Consider the following 22,694-nt stretch of genomic DNA (forward strand, 5'->3'; position numbering starts at 1 on the left):
AGGTAGAATGAGAAGGGTTGAAGTTAAACATAGATAGGGAGGGGCAGGGATGGAGACAGAGGCAGGTAAATGGAAGGTGGAAGCAGGAAAAAAAAGCAGACGAAGCCAGGGAGCAAGGGTATGAAGAGGTAAGATTCAGTGGTTAAGTGTATAGAGTCAGGAGCGGAAGGACTGAAGGTGGATTGGAAGGAAAATGTGCAGGTTAAAGAAAAAACAAAACAAAAGGTTATATCAAATTGTAATATTCACTGTTGTCAACTACACGGGCAGAATGGAGCATTTTTCCTCTGGTTTGCACAAGATCTAACCCTAGCAGCAAAGGTATCCAAGGATGGGTAAGTCTCAGTGCAAGAATGGAAGGAAAATTTCAGTAACATGCTGCAAAGTGTGGGCTCTCTAGAAACTGGTTGATTAGTCTGTGCTTTACTTGCCAATGTACAACAGAACATCAGAAGCACCTTTGCATCATCTCTAATGGCCAATTAGATCCCTGGAATGTGGCAAAGGAAGGGATCCAAGGACAAATACTGTACCCTCCTCAGGGGTCAGATATGAGCAGACCAGGAATTCTATGGGTCCTGCAGATGTGGGTGAGAAGATGCAGCTAGTAGTGGGATCAAATTGCAGCTCACAGTGATAAAAGGTTTATGCAGAGGCTAGGAGGATGCAATGAATCTGAATCAAGACCTTGCATCAGGATTGAGTGGAGAAGACAAGACAGCTCATGTAGCAAAGGGGAGTGATGGGACAGGTGCCATTAGATTCGGGGGGGGTCACCACTCTTTGGTGGTGAAGAATGATGGGAAGCCAGGTGATTTCTCTCCTCCCCACACCCCGATGCTGCTTGACCCATTGATGTTCACCGATTATTCCAAATTTCAACACCTGCAGTCATATATCTACATTGGACTAGGATTTGGTTGACATCTATTCTTTGGTCAGAATGAAGATGCTAAACTAAACCGTCAACTTTACCCTTAGTTGTGAATGCCTTCAGATTCAAAATTTTAATCTACCCAAATCATTTTATGCAGCAAGGTATTGCCTACTCTATCTGACAAAAACAAAACTATCTTCCTTGAAACTTGTGGACTCATTGTTGAAATCTACAGCTTCACAGGACTCTTCCTTGGTATAGAAACATAGAAAATAGGTGCAGGAGTAGGCCATTCGGCCCTTCGAGCCTGCACCGCCATTTATTATGATCATGGCTGATCATCCAACTCAGAACCCTGCACCAGCCTTCCCTCCATACCCCCTGATCCCCGTAGCCACAAGGGCCACATCTAACTCCCTCTTAAATATAGCCAATGAACTGGCCTCAACTGTTTCCTGTGGCAGAGAATTCCACAGATTCACCACTCTCTGTGTGAAGAAGTTTTTCCTAATCTCGGTCCTAAAAGGCTTCCCCTTTATCCTCAAACTGTGACCCCTCGTTCTGGACTTCCCCAACATCGGGAACAATCTTCCTGCATCCAGCCTGTCCAATCCCTTTAGAATTTTATACGTTTCAATCAGATCCCCCCTCAATCTTCTAAATTCCAACGAGTACAAGCCCAGTTCATCCAGTCTTTCTTCATATGAAAGTCCTGCCATCCCAGGAATCAATCTGGTGAACCTTCTTTGTACTCCCTCTATGGCAAGGATGTCTTTCCTCAGATTAGGGGACCAAAACTGCACACAATACTCCAGGTGTGGTCTCACCAAGGCCTTGTACAACTGCAGTAGTACCTCCCTGCTCCTGTACTCGAATCCTCTCGCTATAAATGCCAGCATACCATTCGCCTTTTTCACCGCCTGCTGTACCTGCATGCCCACTTTCAATGACTGGTGTATAATGACACCCAGGTCTCGTTGCACCTCCCCTTTTCCTAATCGGCCACCATTCAGATAATAATCTGTTTTCCTATTTTTGCCACCAAAGTGGATAACTTCACATTTATCCACATTAAATTGCATCTGCCATGAATTTGCCCACTCACCCAACCTATCCAAGTCACTCTGCATCCTCTTAGCATCCTCCTCACAGCTAACACTGCCACCCAGCTTCGTGTCATCCGCAAACTTGGAGATGCTGCATTTAATTCCCTCATCCAAGTCACTAATATATATTGTAAACAACTGGGGTCCCAGCACTGAGCCTTGCAGTACCCCACTAGTCACTGCCTGCCATTCTGAAAATGTACCAGTCATGGAATTTTTTGAGGTAATCTCGAATAAGATTGACAAGGGAGAGGCTGTGGATGTTGTGTATTTGGATTTTCAAAAGGCCTTCGATAAGGTGCCACATATGAGGCTGCTTAATAAGATGAGAGCCCATGGAATTATAGGAAAGATATTGAAGTGGGTGGAGCATTGGCTGATAGGCAGAAAGCAAAGGGTGGGAATAAAGGGATCCTGTTCTGATTGGTTGCCGGTTACTAGTGGTGTTCCGCAGGGGTCAGTGTTGGGGCCGCTTCTTTTTACGATGTATATCGATGATTTGGATTATGGATTAAATGGTTTTGTGGCTAAGTTTGCGGATGACACCAAGATAGGTGGAGGAGCAGGAAATGTTGAAGAAACAGAAAGGTTGCAGAGAGACTTAGTCAGTTTAGGAGAGTGGGCAAAGAAATGGTAGATGAGATACAACGTTGACAAATGTACGGTTGTACATTTCAGAAGAAGAAATAATCAGGCAGATTATTATTTAGATGGGGAGAAAATTCAAAAATCGGAAGTGCAAAGGGACTTGGGGGTCCTCGTGCAGGATACCCTAAAGGTTAACCACCAAGTTGGATTGGTGGTAAGGAAAGCGAATGCTATGTTGGCATTCATTTCAAGAGGAATAGTGTATAAGAGTAAGGAGGTGTTGATGGGGCTCTATGGGGCATTAGTGAGACCTCATTTGGAATACTGTGTGCAGTTTTGGGCCCCCTATCTTAGAAAGGATGTACTGATGTTGGAGAGAGTTCAGGGAAGATTTATGAGGATGATTCCTGGAATGCAGGGGTTAACATATGAGCAGCGTTTGTCGGCTCTTGGATTGTATTCATTAGAGTATAGAAGAATGAGAGGGGATCTCATAGAAACATTTCGAATGTTGAAAGGGTTGGACAGAGTAGATGTGGAAAGGTTGTTTCTCTTGGTGGGTGAGTCCAGGACAAGAGGCCATAGTCTTAGAATTAGAGGGTACCCAGTTAAAACAGAGATGAGGAGAAATTTTTTTAGCCAGAGGGTCATGGATTTGTGGAATTTGTTGCCACATACAGCTGTGGAGGCCCGATAATTGAGGGTGTTTAAGGAGGAGATTGACAGGTATCTAATTAGCCAGGGTATCAAGGGATATGGGGAAAAAGCCAGAAATTGGAACTAGATGGGTGAATAGTTTAGCTCATGGGGGAGCTGCGGAGCAGACTCGATGGGCCGAATGGCCTACTTCTGCTCCTTTGTCTTGTGATCCATCTGTAATAATAGCTTCTCCTCCCACCCCTTCTGATTTACTGGGCTTGTACTCAAATCTGCATTTCACAACTGCCACATTCCTCTATCTAGGTTCTTTCTTCCAATGCTGTCACTATCTAACTGCTCCCATTCACACACCAGCTAGATATTATTCACTGCTTACTCCCATACTCATCGTTGTTTTACCCAAAGATGTCCCCTCACCACTGTCTGCAGCATTATCAGCTTCATTTGACACCTTTCTGACACTGTCTCCACCCTGACACATTAACTCTTTCTACCCCCATAGATAAGGCCTGAACTGCAGAGTAGTTCCAGCATTTTTTGTTTGTCCCACCTTTATGTAAGTTACTTTCATTTGGGGTAGAATTGCAGCTTCTTCAAAAGTAAAATTCTAGGGGAATACCAAATTAAACTATAGAATTTTCAGTGCTAGTGCAAAGACTCCCTTCATTACTCAAGGGTCACAAACACTTTGCATGTTTTTGGACCCATTTATAACTATCCCATATGGGTGGGGTACAGAAAAACAAATAAAGACAGCCCAATGTCACTGTATCACTTTCATCATCCCTAAGAAAGCCTTCTACCCATTTAATGGAATACTGCCAGTACAAAACTGTCAACGAGACTCAAAACTCAATATATAGTTTTCAGCAGACTCAATTTACTTAAAACATTAAAATAGATCTGCATAAAAAGCATGGCAGGCACCAGTTTAAATATCAGAGCCAATGCCACAAAACTGCAGAAAACAGAATTTCCCCTTCTCCAAAAACAGGAAAGACCATTACTTGGATTCATTCACTTGGCTGCCTGTGTCTTGGAAATGAGTAAAATACTACACACTCGCGTTTCTCAAACTGAGACAAGATACCACACAGAACTTGTTCTGACCCAAAATCCTGGAGCTCCTTGCATCAAACAGGAGATGATCGCATTGAATTTCCATGAAATAGATATCTCATGAGAACTACGAATTTCCTAAGTGAAAGAATATGCAGATACCTTTGAAATTTCTATCGGCCCTTGAACTGCTGACCCGAGTAACTCAGTTCTGCACCATTCCAGCAGAAAATGTAGCCAACTGACGAAAAGAAATGGATAGTTGAATATGTAAGCAACCTCCAGAGAGCCCAATATTCCAGCCTTAATTTTACCCCTAAATATTCCAATACTATCTTAAAGAAATATTAAATAATCCATACCGCTTAAATCAAGTACTGCATTTCTTCATTTTAATCAAACTTGTCACATGTAGATTTTAAAGTATAATTAAAGGTATACATTATCCCACATTACAGTTCAACTTGAAACAAAAATTGGCCATGCATACAAAACTAATTGATGCAATGTACAAAACCAAAGTGGATCTCAAGAATCATAATGCAGATTCAAAATGAAACATGCATAATTTGAAATCCCAGTTAACCAAGTACCCAAGTGAAAATAATTTACATAGCTGCAGGGAATGAACAAACAAATGGATTAGACAATGGATCATGCCCCAAGGAGTCAATTTTTAAACATGCACCAAATGAGAACTTAATGTGATAATAATTCTATAATTTGGTTGTTACAAGACAGCTTCAGAAATATAGTCAGTTCTTAACAGGGAGACACGGCTTCAGAAGAGGTGTAAAAATGGGTCATGATTCCAAATATGCAAATCTTAAATTCTAATGCAACATTAACATGCAACCAAACAGTACACAGATTGTTAAAATAATGCTCCATTCTGCTGAAAACTAGTACTAATGTTGTTATTGCTCAACTTCCCTTTTCACAATACATAGCAGACAATGTGCCTTAATCTTCTTCTATTCAATAAAGTTATAGCTGCTCCATCCAGCTCCCATTCCTCAAGTGCCCAAAACCCATAACCTGTTAGTGGAAGCATTCTTAAGATCAACAATCATATAGAATGTGCCTCCCAGACCCAAAGGGTCATGCCCCTAATTCCAAGGTCACATTTCTCAGCTAGAAGGAACTGACTGGATAGATGCTGAATGTCCATCATGCTTCTCAGAACCCATAGGGCAACACAGCCTAGGCATAAAATAAATCTATGCTACAAATCAATGAGGATTCAAAATTAAGTAGTCAGAAATTTGGGTTTAAAGACTAGCATCCTGTTTAGCCTTAAGCAAGGAACTGAGTTAGTAACCAAGGAACATAATTCATGCCAGATGAAAACAATGGGTTCAGTTCTCATATATGGCTCCTTTATTTACTATATATTCAGGAGGAAATTAAATGCAATCACACAAAGCAGGTATGCCACAACTCTGATACATGACAAAATTACAATACTTCAAGGATAAATGGCAGAATTAGAACTTTAGTTTCCAGTTGCAACAGACTGTTACATTGGAAAGATTAAGAAATCTTGAACAACTTAAAAATGTTACATCATGTCAAAGTCATTGACATTACCTACAATGTGTTGAAACTTTCTTCGTAAGCAGCAAGTCCCATTAAAAAGATTCATGACTAGTCTACTTTTGATAGTGACAAAGTTAAGGATATTAGGAGAGTAATCTTCAAACACGACCATTAAATTATTAAATCTTAATAAAGATTTGGCTGACCAGATTAACCAATGCTAACAAAAGGGCTATACTCCATTCCTGGATCCTGCTTCTCAGAGGCTACATTACAAGCTCTCTCACCACGCTGACCTGTTTAGTAGCAGTTAAAGAAATTAGGAGCCAAGAATATTTTTGCCACATATGTTGACCACCATCTTTAATAATTTTTTAGTGGACTGGAAGTTCTAACTTATGTAAATTTAATTTTGAAAAAAGTTGTCATCCAAGTTAAAGGTTACCATTCAAGATAAGCAAGAGTTTTTCATATAACTAGAGTAATTATTTTTTAAATGGGAAAAAAAATCACTATTTTGGAGCAATTTAAATTAAGCACAACCAGAGTAGATCTAGAATTTTCAATGCCAGAGTCTGAACACATACCATACATTCATAATAGCTTCTTTGAGTCAGCAAATTCCAAAAAATAAGCATCAATTACCATTTGTAATATCTCAGCTTATGAATGGGAAAACTTCCTTGTGTAATCCTTGTGATGGAATGTTCAAAGCAACACATTTTAGAGGTACATTAAATGCTAAAGGAACTCACCAGTCAGGCAGTATCTATGGAGGAAATGGACAGTCAACGTTTCAGGTCAAGACTATCAGGAAATTCATGACCTTGAGTGGTCTCAAATCAAAACATTTTCTCTCCATTGATGCTGCCTGACCTGCTGAATTCTGAGCATCTTGTGTGTTACTTGAGGTTTCCGGCATCTCCAATGTTTCCAAAGTGTTTAAAAACTATAATATAAAATAATTTCAGATGGTACGAAGTGGTGTACAGGAGTAAGATAGATCAACTGGTTGAGTGGCGTCAACAACCTTGCACTCAATGTCAGTAAGATCAAAGAATTGATTGTGGACTTCAAAGAGGACAAGATGAAAGAACACACACCAAGCCTCAGAGGGATCAGAAGGGGAAAGAATGAAATTTCAGGTTCCTGGGTATCAAAACAAGACTACAAGATACAGGCCAGTTGGACCACTGAGTGTTCTGTCATTTCATCATGGTTGATCCAATTTTTCTCTCAACTCCAATCTCTTGCCTTCTCCCTGTATCCCTTCATGCCCTGACCAATCAAGAATTTATCGACCTCTACTTTAAATACACATAAAGACTTGGCCTCCACAGCTGCCTGTGGCAAAGAATTCCACAAATTCACTACTCTCTGACTAAAGGAATTCCTCATCTCCATCCCAAAAACACCCACTAATCTGAGGCTGTGCCCTCTGGTCTTAGATTCTTCCACCATAGGAAACATCCTCTCCACATCCACTCTATCAAGGCTTTTCACCACACAATAGGTTTCAATGAGGTCACTCTCATTCTTCATATGACAAGCCATTCAATCCTGGAATCATTTTCATGAATCTCCTTTAAACCCGCTCAAGTTTCAGCACACCCTTTCAAAGATAAGAAGCCCAAAACTGCCTCACCAGTGCTCTATAAAACCTCAAGATACATTGCATACATTGTTGCTTAGATACGCTAGTCCTCTTGAAATGAGTGCTAACATTGCATTTGCCTTCTTCACCAGTCTCAACCTGCAAATTAACTTGTAGGATACCCTGCACAAGGATTCCCAAGTCCCTCTGCGCCTCTTTTTATATTTTCTCTCCACTTAGAAAACGGTCAACCCTTTCATTTCTCTACCAAAGTGTATGACCATACACTTAGCAATACTGCCATGCCATTTCTTTGCCATTCTCCTAATCCGTCTAAGCCCTCCTGCAGCCTCTCTACTTCCTCAAAGCTACCTGTCCCACCACCTATGTTCATATTGTCTGCAAAATTTACAACAAAACCATCAATTCTATCATCCAAATCACTGACATAACATAAAAAGCATCAGTCCAAACACAGACCCCTGTGGAACATCATTAGTCACTGGCAGCCAGTCAGATAAGGCTCCCTTTATTCTCACTCTTTTCCTCCTGCCATCAGCCACTGCTTTATCCATGCTACAATCTTTCTTGTAATACCATGGACTCATAGCTTGTTAAGCAACCTCATGTGTGGTGTCTTGTCAACAGCCTTCTGAAAATCCAAGAACACAATATCCACCAATTCTCCTTTGTCTATCCTGTTTGTTATTTCTTCAAAGAATTCCAACAGATTTGTCTGGCAAGATTTTCTCTTAAGGAAACCATGCTGACTATAGCCTATTTCATCATGTGCCTCCAAGTACCCAGACACCTTAATAATTTACTCCAACACCTTCCCAACCACTGATGTCAGACTGACCGGCCTATCGTTCCCTTACTTCTGCCTCGTTTTTGAAGACTGGAGTGATATTTGCAATTTCAGTCTTCTGAAACCATTCTGGTATCTGGAGATTCTTGAAAGATCGTTACCAATGCCTCCACAATTTCTTTAGCCACCTCTTTCAGAACCTGGGATGTACACCATCTGGTCCAAGTGACTTAATCTACCCTCAGACCTTTCAGTTCCCCAAGAACCTTCTCTCTAGTAATGGTAAATTCACACACTTCATGCCCCGACAGCTGGAGCTGCCACCATACTGCTGGTGTCTTCTATAGAGAAGACAGATGCAAAATATTTGATTCATCTGCCATTTCATTGTCTTCCATTGCTAGCTCTCCAGCATCATTTTCCAGCGGTCAACAACTGAGGATCTACCCTGGGCCCAGCATATTGACATAATTACAAGAAAGCACAACAGCAGCTATACTTCATTTGGAGTTTGAGGAGATTTGGCATGTTACCAAAGCCACTCGCAAGTTTCTACAGATGTACTCTGGAGAGCATTCTAACTGGCTGCATCACCACCTGGTATGGGGGTGGGGGTGCTGGCAACTGCACAGGATTGAAATAAGCTGCACAAAGTTGTAAACTCAGTCAGCTCCATCATAGGCACTAACCTCACAAGTACCTTGGACATCAAGCAGTGATGCTTCAAAAAGGCAGGACCTATCATGAAGGACCGTCATCATCTAAGACATTGATTACCTTCTCACTTATCAGGGAGGTGCTACAGGAATTGACTTTTGAGATTTGTGAACATGATCTCAGCATCATATAAATACCCATGTCAGGATGCTGCTCATTGACTATAGTTCAGCATTTAACAACATCATTCCTACATTCCTGGCCCTCTGTGCCTCCCTCTGCAACTGGATCTTCCAATTCCTAACCAGAAGCCCACAATGTGCAGATTAGTAATAATATCTCCACCTTTCTGACAATCAACACCAGCACACCTCAGGGATGTGTGCTTAGCCCAACAGTCCCCAACCACCGGGCCACGAGGAAACGATACGAGTCAGCTGCACCTTTCCTCATTCCCTGTCACACACTATTGAACTTGAACATAGGGTTGCCAACTGTCCCGTATTTGCCGGGAAATCCCATATATTGGGCTAAATTGGTTTGTCCCATACAGGACCGCCTTTGTCCCGTATTTCCCCCGCTAAGGTAGAGCGTTTCTATGAAACCTTTCGTGCCGAAATGGCGTAAAGCGAAAAAGCAATTACCATTAATTTATATAGGAAAAATTTTTGAGCGTTCCCAGACCCAAAAAGTAACCTACCAAATAACACATAAAACCTAAAATAACTAACATATAGTAAAAGCAGGAATGATATGATAAATACACAGCTTATATAAAGTAGAAGTAATGTATGTACAGTGTAGGCGTAAAGATTAAGCCAAAACCGATTTGTGGAAGAAAATAAAAATCGGCACGTACGCGCATGCACACAGGTGTCCGCGCAAGGCTTCATGGTCATGGTACTCTTTCTCGGGGTAAACACAAGTGTCCCATCAACACACACAAACAATGCTGCTGAATGCAGCAGGCCAGGCAGCATCTATAGGAAGAGGTACAGTCAATGTTTCGGGCCGGGACCCTTCGTCAGGATTTGACTGCTACTTTTGTCCTTTATTTGGGAGTGAGAAAGTTGGCAACCCTAACTGTAAAAGACATGTTGAGGTGAGTTTAACCCTACTTGAACACCATTTTCCCCCCCCCCATCCCCCGGTCAGCAAGAATATTGTCAATATTAAACCAGTCCGAGGTGCAAAAAAGGTTGGGGACCCCTGGCTTAGCACACTGCTCTACTCTTTCTTCACCCGTGACTGTGTGGCTAGGCACAGCTCAAATGCCATCCATAAATTTGCTGATGATATAACCACTGTTGGGAGAACCTCAGATGGTGACAACAGGGCATACCAACTAGTTGAGTGGTATCACAATAACAACCTTGCACTCAATGTCAGTAAAATCAAAGAGTCAATTGTGGACTTCAAAAAGGGTAAGACGAGGGAACCCAAACCAATCCTCAGAGGGATCAGAAGTGGAGAAGGTGAGCAATTTCAAGTTCTTGGGTGTCAATATCTGAGGATCGAGCCTGGTCCAAACATAACAATGCAGCTATAAAAGGCAGCAAGGCAGTAGCTATATTTCATTAGGAGTTGGAAGAGGTTTGGTTTGTCACCTAAAACACTCAAAACTTCTTACAGATGTACCACGGAGAGCATTCGGACTGACTGTATCACCACCTGGTATGGGTGTGGGGGGGGGGTGCTACTGCACACAGGATTGTAGCAAGCTGCAGAAAGTTGTAAAATTAGTCAGCTCCATCATGAGTACTAGCTTTCATAATATCCAAGACATCTAGACATATTCAAGAAGCAATGCGTCAGAAAAGCAGATTCCATCATCAAGAAACCTCACCATCCATGACATGTCCTCTTCTCATTGTTACTGTCAGGAAGGGTATACAGAAGCCTGAAGGTGTACAGAAGCCTCTGCAATTCAGGAACAGTTTCTTCCCCTCTGCCATCAGATTTCTGAATGGACATTGAACCTACCTCACTACTTTTCCCCCTCATTTTGCACTACTTATTTATCTTGTTAATAAATATACTTCTGCCATTTAATTATATACAGTATTGCAACACACTGCTGCCATATAACAAATCTCAAAACATATGCCAGTGATATTAAACCTTATTCTGAATTACATGTCTAAATTTGAAAAACATCAAATTAGAAGACATCACTAAATACAGAGATGATTCTAACATAGATAATGTGGTTTTGCATTGAACATGCAAGGCACCTCAAAATAAGCATCATGGATGCAAAATATTTTCCAGTTTTTAATTACTAAGTAAAAAGGAATCAGCAGATGATTTCTACTAAATAGAACTCAGGCGTAGGGGAAAAAAAACCAACAAATAATGCTTAAAGGATGCACTTAATGATGTCATAATTTGATGTCTGTATCCTTTCAAAACCATCTTGACTTTATTTTTCCCCCCCTCTTGATATTTTTTAGTAAAGAGATTTAATGCCATAGGTACTGGGAAGTCAGAATTCTTACCCAAGTAGCTATTGACCAATTCTATACACAGAACCTACTTCAGTAGGTATTTTAGTACTGTACTGCCACTTTAGTATAAGGCTAGCAAAAATAGTATTCATATCCCACTTTGAACCACCAGCTTTGCTTACTAAAAAATAAACATTAGTGAGGTAAAGGCGGGCAAAATTCTTTCAAAATGAAACAAATTCTGGCCTCTTTCCACTAATCAATTGTTCACCAACTCCAATCTATAGCACCAATACTCATCGCCAACACGTTGCTATGAGTATTAGTTTTATAAGTTGCAGATGAACACATACAGCTTTATGAAGTGAAAGGTTGATTTTTATCAACATTTCTAACAGTTATTCTACATCTTGTGGGGCACTATGGTAGCAGAATGGACAGCACAAAGCTTTTATAGCTCAGGGTGTTCCAGAGTTCAAAGTTCAATTTGGGCACCTCTTTACATCCTCTTCACATCCTCTTCGTGGACTACGTGGGGTTTCCACAGATGTTCCAATTTTCTCCCATACTTCATATATGATCAGTCATTGTAAATTGTCCAGTGATTAAGTTAGGGTTAATCGGGGTTGTGGAATTGCTACGTAGTCTGGTTTGAAGGGCCAGACCGCCTATTCCTTGCCGTATCGCTAAACAAAATCTTTTAGATAAAAAACTGACAAAATCAAATTTTGCTGAGTTTAGAAAACAAATATTTCAAATGTAGGAATTGTACCAAAAGAGAACAGGACAGGACAAGCATGTTACAACAGGGACACCTGCAAACTAAATGCTTCTTCTCTCCTTCTTTCCCCACCCCTGCAAACAAACCGGGCCTAGAAGGTCATGATGTAGTCAGAGTGTGTGGTTCCAGGCCTGTAGAAGCTATAGCCCAAGATTGTTTTCCAAAGTCACCACAGAAGTTTAAGTTCAAGGTAGTTTCATTGTGCAAAACATCCAAGCACATGATTGTATCACAAGGAAATGCAAGAGAGGAGCAAGAAGAACAGCTTACAGAAGAGATGAAGAAACATTGCAGGCAATTTACATGCAAACTGAATACAGAACTGACAGCCAATGTTCCATCAATAGTGGGAAGGTAAATACTTGGGAGCACAGAATTGTCAGAATTCACAAGCTGAATTAAAAAAGTTACACGGATATTTAAAGGAACAGTTATGTAGATTAAAATTTAAATTGTTATTACAATTCCCAGGGGATTAAGGCATCAGTGAGAACATACAGGAAAGTAGGACCTGGTGCAAGGTCTTGCGACATGTATCATGTAAAGTTAATTAATACAGATTTATTCAATGAGAAGTTAAGACTACAGGCAAGGGTGAAACTCCGCAACCAAATGGAAAACAAAGTAAAAAAAAAACAAGATTTGTAAGCCAATCCTTTTACCCCAATTACTACACAAATTTCATTTGTCACAATACTATTTTAAAAATTACTTTATTTCCATATTATACAAAATTATCCAGAAATCTTTTCCACAAGACAAAGCAGAACATTCCTTCTTTCAAATTTAAAGTAAAAACTTTCCACAGTTAATACAAATGCGGAAGTTTGCACTACTAGCTTCAAGTCAAAACATGCTGCTTTAAGCTTCTTAGGCTCGGACATATTCAAGAATCTGACAGCTTAGTAATGACAGTAACCAGTGTGAAATTTTGTGACAATTGCAGGGGGAAAAAAAGCATGGACTTTACCATTTAACTTATCAAAAGTATTCGATTTTCATCTTGTACAAATCTCATTCTAAGAGGAAAGCATTAACCAAAACATACAAGTTATTCCATTTTAAAATGCCCTCACAAAATACTGCCCAACTCTGTACAATCCTACCAAATTGAGAGCCTTTGCCTGTTTTTTTAAAATTTAAAACTTCTTTCAAATGTGTTTATTCCTCTCTCCACCCTAGGCAGCAACATTACTGTTTATTTAGCATTTGTCTGCTTGTTTTTTTAAAAAAACGATGCCAAGTTGCTAGCTCAACACTCATCCTGGCCTGGATGGAAAGTGTGTAAGGACCCTGCCAACTTGCCTCAGAGTCCTGTGCAGATGCCACTGCACCACCAGCTAGCTTTTCAAATGACATAAGCTTTTGTAACATTCTTCTGGTACAGTAAGAGTATTATCAAAAAGCAATCATTTCCAGCTACAGTGAAATTCAATTGTGGTTTAAATACAGAAATTATTTCTGATATCATAGTTGCAGAAGGCATTTAATGTAATCATAGAAGGCAGTACCCCTAACTGAAAACTTAGTACAAAAGCAAAAAATCCAAACTGGATCTTATTTGATAGGCATCAGACACTGAACATTCCAATTTCAATGAAGTGCTATAGACCGCTATATAAAAAAACTCATTAAGCTGAAATGGACATGCATTTTAAATACACCACAAACTCAATAACTCCAGTTACTTTCTTTTTTTAAAAAGTGCTTTCATCATTGGAAAAAATTTAAAATTGACACTTAAAAAGTTGTGGCAATTTCCATGCTGTTACACCGTAGCACAAGAAATGTCAATTCTTCAAAATAACACTTCAACCATAAAACTTCACATTGGACAGTAATGCTCAAGCCCCAAATGGAATTCCAATGCTCCCCAAATTACACAAAAACACACTGCAACTTTGGCACATTAAGGTGGACAGTGATTTTCACACTCACCCATTTTACTTACTGAACTTATGCAGGATTTCAAACTATGGTATTAGAAGTGAAGCTACATTTCCCAAATGCCACCATTTTCACCTCAGGACAACAGCAATAACTTACAAAGCACTAATCAGAAGCTGTAATATAATAGGATCTTTGCATATACATTACAGAACAAGGAAGAAGCCAGCAGCCAATCAACACACAGAACAGTCACAGGTTAGAGCAAAAGTCTTATAATACACCGCATTATACTTGGAGTTTTATCTGCACAACTCCAAAGTATTCCATGCTATTTACATTAATAAAATGCAGAGAAAATAAGACAAATTAGTTTTAAATTTTGATAAATGGGAAAGTTTTCAGCATTCAAATACAGAAATGTGAATACCAACAATCAAGGTGTACAGAAAACAACTTTAATTACAATTTATTTTATTGTCTGTTCATAGCCCATTTCAGATTCTACAACTTCACTAATGAATACCTCCATTCTCATCCACATCAATTTTTAAGTTCTCATACGATGTTTGAGAACTTAAAACTCATCCATATATTCAAGGATCAGTCTTTTCATACAACTAAGGTTGGTTAGTAAAAACAGTTAATGTAAACAGCAAGACAGTTTGCAGTGATATTACACACTCCAAAACACTTCAAAGTTGTATCAAGCAAAATATGACTCTAACCCAAGGTGGGTAAATATTATGTCAGATGACAAAAGTTTTTTTTTTAAAAAGTTTAATATGTAAGGGAGGCAGTACATGATAATTTGAGAGATGATATTAGCAGTCAATAGTGAAGTGATCAAAAGTAGAGATGTTCATGAGGTTGTAACTGGAATACAGCCCCAACCAGAGCCTGACAAGACCAAACAATCTCAGCTGGGTTCAGGCAAGGCTGTGCCAGCCCAGCACAGTACCTCATTCAGGACAATACCATTTCCTTTCTATTACCACACGTGTTCTTCATTCTTGATCAACAGTACTGTGTAGGAAGTTTTTTCTTCCCTGCAAATGCCTCCAGGTCAGGTATGGAAAAAATTACAAGCAATCTGGCTTGCTTTGACCATGGTCAAATTTAAATTTTATAATCAAGCAGACCTCCAAGCTGGAGAATCAGAATATTTCATAAGGTTATATAGCTGGAAAGGATTACAGAAATGAGGGACAATGCCATTGAAGATTGTTTTAATTCACAGCAGTGCTTAACTGGGAGCAAATGTAGGTCAGTAATCAGAGGGATAGTGGGTAAACAGGACAGTGCTAGTTAAGATATGGACAACACATTGGGATGACCTGATTTAGAGGATAGAATGTTCCAGCTACATAAAGCATTTTATACAACATACTTATTCATTCTGTAATAATTGCTACTCTTACTCTGAAGGATATACATCAGATTTTACAAATCAGATTAAATAAAACTTACTCAATTCTCTGGATAATCCAGGGGGAAAAAATCCTTTAAATGCACCAAATCAATAGGCATGCTCTCTCAAAGTGCTTCCTTAAGTACCTTTTGAAAAATATTCCAGAATTGGACCATACAAGTGGTGAACCTATACTTAAGTGAGTGCTATTAATTGGGACCTCCCTACACATCACATTTTCCTCTTAAGTGACCCAATTCATTTTCCATTATCCAAGTGCTCAGTATATTTAATTAACTCAAAAAATAGCAAAATATACTTACACACCATGCCACAATACACAAAACCACATACGAAAATGGGCCAGCATGCCCAAAAGCCAAAAAGTAACAAGTCTTGTTAAACACTTATGGGAGGTGGATTGATAGAAATACTGGACTTTACCCAAGCAAGGTAGCTTAACGTAATTGCAATATACCTACCTATCTGTGCACATAACTTTACCCTGACATCCAATTCTAAACTGCACAGCTTTCGTTAGTTAAAAGAAACTCAGAAACAAAGTCTAACTGAAAAGACAAGAATGAGAGAGCAAGAGAAAGCACGTTAACGTTTCAGATCGGTGACCGAAGTCACTGACCTGAAACGTTAACCCTGTTTCTGTGACTACTCCGAATGCTGCCCGATTAGTTAAGTATTTCCAGAAATAAAGTTTCACAGGCTCATTACACTGCCCTGTCTTCCCCCATTCCCCTTCCCCAAACAGCATGTTTGCTTTTGGTAGTATAGTCGGTAGTAATAAACTTTACAGGGGTTTCCTGTCTAACATTTTTTTTATATATAAAAAGTATTTGTGCCTGGACACAACCCAGCCACACGGGAAGCAGCAACAGGAATCGCCCCCCACCCCCAACCCAGGACCGGGCAGGGCCCAAGGGTGCTCTCCTGCTAAAGGGCGCAACTCCCTCAGCTCCCGGGCTCTGGCTTGTTACGGGGAGGAGGAGGAGAAGGAGAAGCAGGCCTGGCGGCCTCACCTCCCGAGTAACGCCCCCCCCCCGGGACCAGGGTCATTAGCCCCCCACCCTGTCTACGTCCCCTCCCTAAACTACACCCAATCGCCGTGATCACCCTCCCCGCCTCACATGCTCTCGGACTCGGGTGCCCCCCTCGCTCGGGCTCCGGGGCCTGTTGGGGAGCGGTGGCAACTGCTCGATGTGAGGAAGGCGGTGGCTCCAACCGCAGCGCCGCCTGGCCGGACGCTACCTCATCTTCTCCCTCTCGCCCGCCCTACTCCGCCGCAAACGGACCCGTCCTGCCTCCGCGGTGTGGCGGGCAGCGGCCGCGCTCTACACCGCCGCCCCTCCCCGTCCAGCCCACCCCACAGCCGGTACCTCGGGCTCACTCGGTCCGCTCCGCTCCTGTCACTCCGGCTCCGGCTGCACCCGCTCGAGCTCCCTCCCCAACGTCACCGCCAGCCTCGCTCTGGTGTGCCTTAAAAGGGAAATAGCTCTTAAAGCGGCAGTGGCCCCACAAGCAAAGGCACACACCCAAATTCACGCTCACGGGTCCAGACCCCTAATCCGTATCTATCTCTGCCTCTCTCTCTTTCTCTCTCTCTCACACACACACACACAGTTGTGCTCAATAGACAAGCGTACTCACACATATAACTTTAATCTCTCACACTTTGACCTCGCCACACTTTCAATCTCTCTCGCTTACAGTCAAAACACCCTTTCATGACTTAAAAGCACCCATTTACTCTCAGAATCATATATGTATAACCTAGTTCACACTTGCACATATAAAACACTCGAAGTCACCCTTACACCTTTATGTCACACATAAACTCTCAATCTTATTCTTATATGATCATCACCTGGCCACTGCCTGTAAGTTTGTACGTTCTCCCCGTGACCGTGTAGGTTTCCTCCAGATGCTTGGGTTTCCTCCCACAGTCCAAAGACGTACCAGTTGGTAGGTTAATTGGACATTGTAAATTGTCCCGTGATTAGACAAGGGTTAAAACGGAGGTTGTGTGGCGGCAAGGCTCGAAGGGCCAGAAGGGCCCATTCTGTGCTGCTCAATAAAATAAATATTAAAAATACTCAAATTCTCACAAGTGCCCCACCAAACACGCACGCACCTCTACATTTTCACACATTGCCAGGATTCCTATGTTTCCAAGCTCATTCATTTCTCTGTACATTCTTATCTTCAAACTCGCACCCACACTTTCCAATTCACACACAACTCCATGTCCTTACCCAAATTCTGTCATCCACTCCAAACACTGTGACTCACACACATTTATACACAACAAAATTTCCATCCAAACTCTTCATATGAACATGTGAACTCACTCACACTCTCTTTCAAAACTTTAAACATAATTAAACCCATCAAGTCTACACATCTAAACCTACATACACCCAATTTCACACAGGCAAATAGAGTACTGTGCAAAAGTCTTAAGCACATATATAGAGCTGTATTATGCCTTTCCAATTACCAAATAACACTTAATAGTACTGAACTAATACAAAGCTAAGTAGTCTTATTTCAGTTTCCTGACCACCTTCCTATTTTAAACAATATGCTGTACTATGCAAAATTCCTAGCCATCGTAACTGGATATATGTGCCTAAGACTTTTGCATAGTACTGTATATAAAATAGTACACATCAACCAAACGATACACAAACTCTGGTCTACACCGTCACATGCTTAAATGCACTCATTCACTCCAATGCGCATGTGCCAAAAACACACAATTACCTATAGACCTAATGATCACACACACGCTGCTGGAGACTACAATCTGCCCAATATATGCATGTGTACACAAATGAAGAATAAGATATGCCCAATTTTGCATCAGTACACACACACACACCCCAAGGTAGGCTCAAACTTAATTATTCACACACCCAGGCCTTTATCAACCTACCCAAGTACTTAAACAAACAGGCTCATCTCATTCAAACTTACATCTAAGCTCGCACAAACAAATTAATTCATACTCACAGACTCGTCCAAGTTCATAAACTCACATAGAATAAAGCAATAAACCATCAAATCCATGTGCAAACTAGGTAGTATACTGCAGAAGTTCTGAATTTCTAAATGAGATGTTTAAACAGGATACCATCTGCAGCCTCAAAAGAAATACCAATTTGATACCAATTTGAAGAAAAACAGGCATGTTCCTCCATGTCTTGGCCAATGCTAGTTCCTTAACCAATATCATTTAAAAAAGCAGATTATCTGTTCTTTACCTCTGTGGTCCAAGATTTTCCTGAGTACAGACTGACCCCAGAGCATTAAATATTATAATTGTGAGCACATTTCTAAAAACATTACTCTGACTATAAAAGATTTTGTAAATGTCCTTATTAGATTAAATTTAATTAAGTAGCTGGTGATTAGGTCAGCAATGAAGGTTCTCCATTTCTGTCCATCCTTTGCCACATAGGAATCTTCATTACCATTTTTTAACAATTTTTTTCACCAGTCAGGGTTGTTAGCGCTGAGCTGACCTCCTGAACGTGGAGTTCTGGCCTCTGCCCCTTGATCTGCTCGACATGGGTAGCCCCACCAAGAACCAAAGAACAAGGCCCCGACTCCAGCCAACATCACTCTCTGGGTCAGTGAGGCACACAAACCTCCACACCACAACAAAGTTGTGGTCCTCTTGGAGGGACTTGCTGAAAGTTGCTATAGAAATGCAAGTTGTTGTTGCTGGTTCAATTGTGTTTCTCAGGTAAATCTACATGCGTCACATACACACAGGCACAAACAGAGCCAGAAGAACTCATTGTGCAAACATATTTAAATATAAAATCAGGAGGTTTAAGCACTTCCACAGTGCAGCGGTGGTACTGACCTCTAATACAACCTCCACCTAACTGAATAATATTGTGAAGATAAGCCTACCGATTTAACAAAATATCTAACACACCTTGCAGTCTGCTGCAAGTTATCAGAGAGCTAAAACATGGCTACCAGTAAACATAAACTGTTGGATATTCGGTGCACCTGCAGGATGACATCAGGCATCAAACACGTCTTTGTTAATACTCTGTCCAATTACAGAATTACAGGCCCACAACGTACTCATGACCTACACAAATCATTGAAACTCCTAACTTAACAAGCAGGATCCATGGGATAGAGTCACAATCAGGTTTAATATTACTGGCATACAGTATGTCACTAAAGTTGTTAACTTAGCAGCAACAGTACAGTGCAGTACGTGAATAAATAAATCACAATAAGTAGATATGTATATTAAATAGTTAAATTAAAAATAGTGCAAAAACAGGGGGAAAAAAATGAGGTCACAAACAAAGGAAAATCTGCAGATGCTGGAAATCTGAGTAACACACACGAAATGCTGGAGGAACTTAGCAGACCAGGCATTATCTATGGAAGAGAGTACAGTCCGTACTTTTTCCATAGATGCTGACTAGCCTGCTGATTTCCTCCTGCAACTTGTAGGTGTTACGTAAAATAAAAGTGAGGTAGTGTTCAAGGGTTCAATGTCCATTCAGAAATCAGATGACAGAGGGGACAAAGCTGTTCCTGAATCACCGAGTGTGTGCCTCAGGCTGCTGAACCTCCTTCTTGATAGTAACAATGAGAAGAGGTGATGAGGGTCCTTAATAATGGACACCACCTTTCAGAAAATGTCTTGGATACCCACGAAAGAGCTGACTATTCTACAACTTTCTGTAGCTTCTTACGACCTTGTGCAGTAGACAGCACCCCCCCCTCAATACCAAACAGTGATGCAGCCTATCAGAATGCTCCCCCTGCTACATCTGTAGAGGTTTTCAAGTGTTTTACGTGTCAAACCAAATCTCTCAAACTCCTAATGAAGTACAACCACTGTTTTGCCTTCCTTATAGCTGCATCGACGTGTTGGGTCCAGGTTAGATCCTCAGACATATTGACACCCAGGAACTTGAAATTGCTCATTCTCTCCACTTCCGATTCCTGTATGAGGATTGGCTTCTCACAGAAAATGGGATGAGTGGTGGTTGAACTCAATAAACACACGAGCTTTTCCTGTTTAGTTTGCCAGGCTCATGCCTGCTCTCTGAGATGGACATAAAATATCACACTGTATTTATAGATGAACAAAGGCGATACCCTCGTGTTAAATAAATTACAAATCCAGTCAATTTTTTCAATTGTTATTGAGTAATATTGGTATGAGCGAGTTGCTGATTTTATCTATCTAAGATGAAGCACTGAATTCAATTTGGCCGGCGTAGTAGTATAACAGTTAGCATAACACTGTTACAGTGGCAGCAACCCGGGTTGGATTCACACCAATGTCAGTGTTCTCCCCGTGACTGTGTGGGCTTCCTCCCGTGCTCCAGTTTCATCTCACGTTCTAATGGCGTACAGATTAGTAGGTTAAAGGCTGATTTATACTTCTGTGTCAACTCCACGCCGTTTATTACGGCGTCGCCGCGAAACCTATGCAGAGCCGACGCAGATCCCTACACCGTAGCCTGACGCGCACCTCTCCCAAAATGTAACTGCGCGTCGCAGCAATGCAGACCGCAACAACTGTGATTGGTCCGCTTGGTAGCATTGCATTTCCTCCTACGCTGCAACAGCTTCCCATTGGGCGACAGAAGGGCAGGGAAGGAACTCTGGCTGCAATGCTTTCCATAAAGCTTTACAGACCTCCGAAATTATGGAGGACATATTTCGCTTTTATGAAAAAATATGCTCGCTTTAAACTTGTTTACCCCAAGAAAGACTACCATGACTATGAAGCCTTGCGTGGGCAGGTGTGTGCACATGCGCGACGTGCCCGAATTTCAGAGCAATGCAGACACAGCAACGCACAAGTCTAAATGCTCACAACGCGCATAGGTCACTTGTGTAGGTTACCGCGTCGAGATAATGCTGTAGTATAAATCAGCCTTAATTGTTCACATGGGGGTAATTGTGCAGCACAGGCTTGTTGAGTCTGCAGGGCCTGTTATTTTGTTGTATCTCTAAATAACAAATAAAACAATTCAAAAGCTCCACATTGCACTTCGGACTATCTTAAGGTCTTGAAAGATACAAATAAATAATTCTTTCTTCCTTTTCAAGGACCCAGATTAAAACTCATTGAATTGGATTGGGTCTGGTAAAAAGATGAAAGTTTGAGTCACACAATCCAAGTAGTCAATTCCCAGCTAAAATTTCATTGAATTGAAATCAAGTTAGCAGGCTCATCCGGAGAGCCAAAGGATACTAGAGCACATGAATACAAAGAAGCAGAAGCTTTGAGCAGGCCACTCACCGCTCATTATTCAATGTGATTATGGCCAACCTATGCTGGCCTCAACTTTTCTTCAGCAGCATTTTCCCCACCACTCTCAGTTTCCCAGTCTTTCACGTTTTGTGTAGCTGAATGATAGAATCTCAGAGAGGGAAGAAATGAATGTGAATGTGGGGAGGACAAAAAGGTTTAGGATATCATTAATAGGTACACTACGGTTTGTGCAGGCACAATGACTAAAGATCCAGTTTCCATGCTGTGTCTCTCTATGGTTCTATGGGCTTACCATTTTGGACAAAAGATTTTGAGCAATATACAACGAATAGACAAATCATAAAGATTGTATGAGTGAAAGTGGAGTGTGAAGTGTAATTATTATGTAAGCTAGCAGAATTTCGTGGGGCAGATTGGATTGAGAAGAAGGCCTTTACAGATCCATCACTGATGGTACACTGATTACTTTGAAGGCTCAGTGAAGTAGGTGGGATTCCCAAGTGGAAGACCTGGAATCTCGAGAGTCCACATTGTAAACTTATGCTTGCAAGAGTCATTTCCTGATACTCTGATACATATCGGTTGCAGAGTTAAAATGCTTTAATTTGTGTCCAACTGCTCTGTCTTGTAATCAGCCACAATATCATTCAATAGTGGAAATATAGGCTGAAAAGTCTGAATGGCTTCCTCCTACCAATATACTTGGCTTAACACGGCTGATTGCTGAAAACGGGCACTCTAAAATTAGTTCACTTACCATTGTTCAAATTTGGTAAATATTGATGAGGTAAATATTGACAGTTCAGAGGTAAAGAAAGGAATAAAACCATGGAAATACCTACATAGCCAAAATATTTCAATGAAAGCTACGATCTTATTCAAACCCATGGAATTATTTCTTGAGGCATTTGTTTAATTGTATTTTTGTGAAGGGAAAAGTATTTTGTTTGTGTGGGTCTTATGCCATTTTCCTTTGCGCACAGACAAAGCAGAAAGG

The 22,694-nt window shown here is 40.9% G+C and overlaps 1 protein-coding gene across 2 annotated transcripts in view; it reads right to left on the minus strand.

Moving 5' to 3' along the window:
* The window catches only part of rap1aa (RAP1A, member of RAS oncogene family a), a 117,639-nt gene extending 100,705 nt beyond the window's left edge, over positions 1–16,934 (minus strand). The window contains exon 1 of one of the 2 annotated variants that reach the window (XM_063065403.1): positions 16,557–16,702. The gene's annotated coding sequence lies outside the window, so the exon portion shown is untranslated. Of the gene's footprint in view, positions 1–16,556; positions 16,703–16,805 lie in introns of those variants that run through there. The other variant, XM_063065402.1, reaches the window with a different exon arrangement.
* Positions 16,935–22,694: the final 5,760 nt, after the last annotated feature.

Source organism: Mobula hypostoma, chromosome 13, assembly GCF_963921235.1.
Source record: "Mobula hypostoma chromosome 13, sMobHyp1.1, whole genome shotgun sequence".
NCBI lineage: Eukaryota > Metazoa > Chordata > Chondrichthyes > Myliobatiformes > Myliobatidae > Mobula > Mobula hypostoma.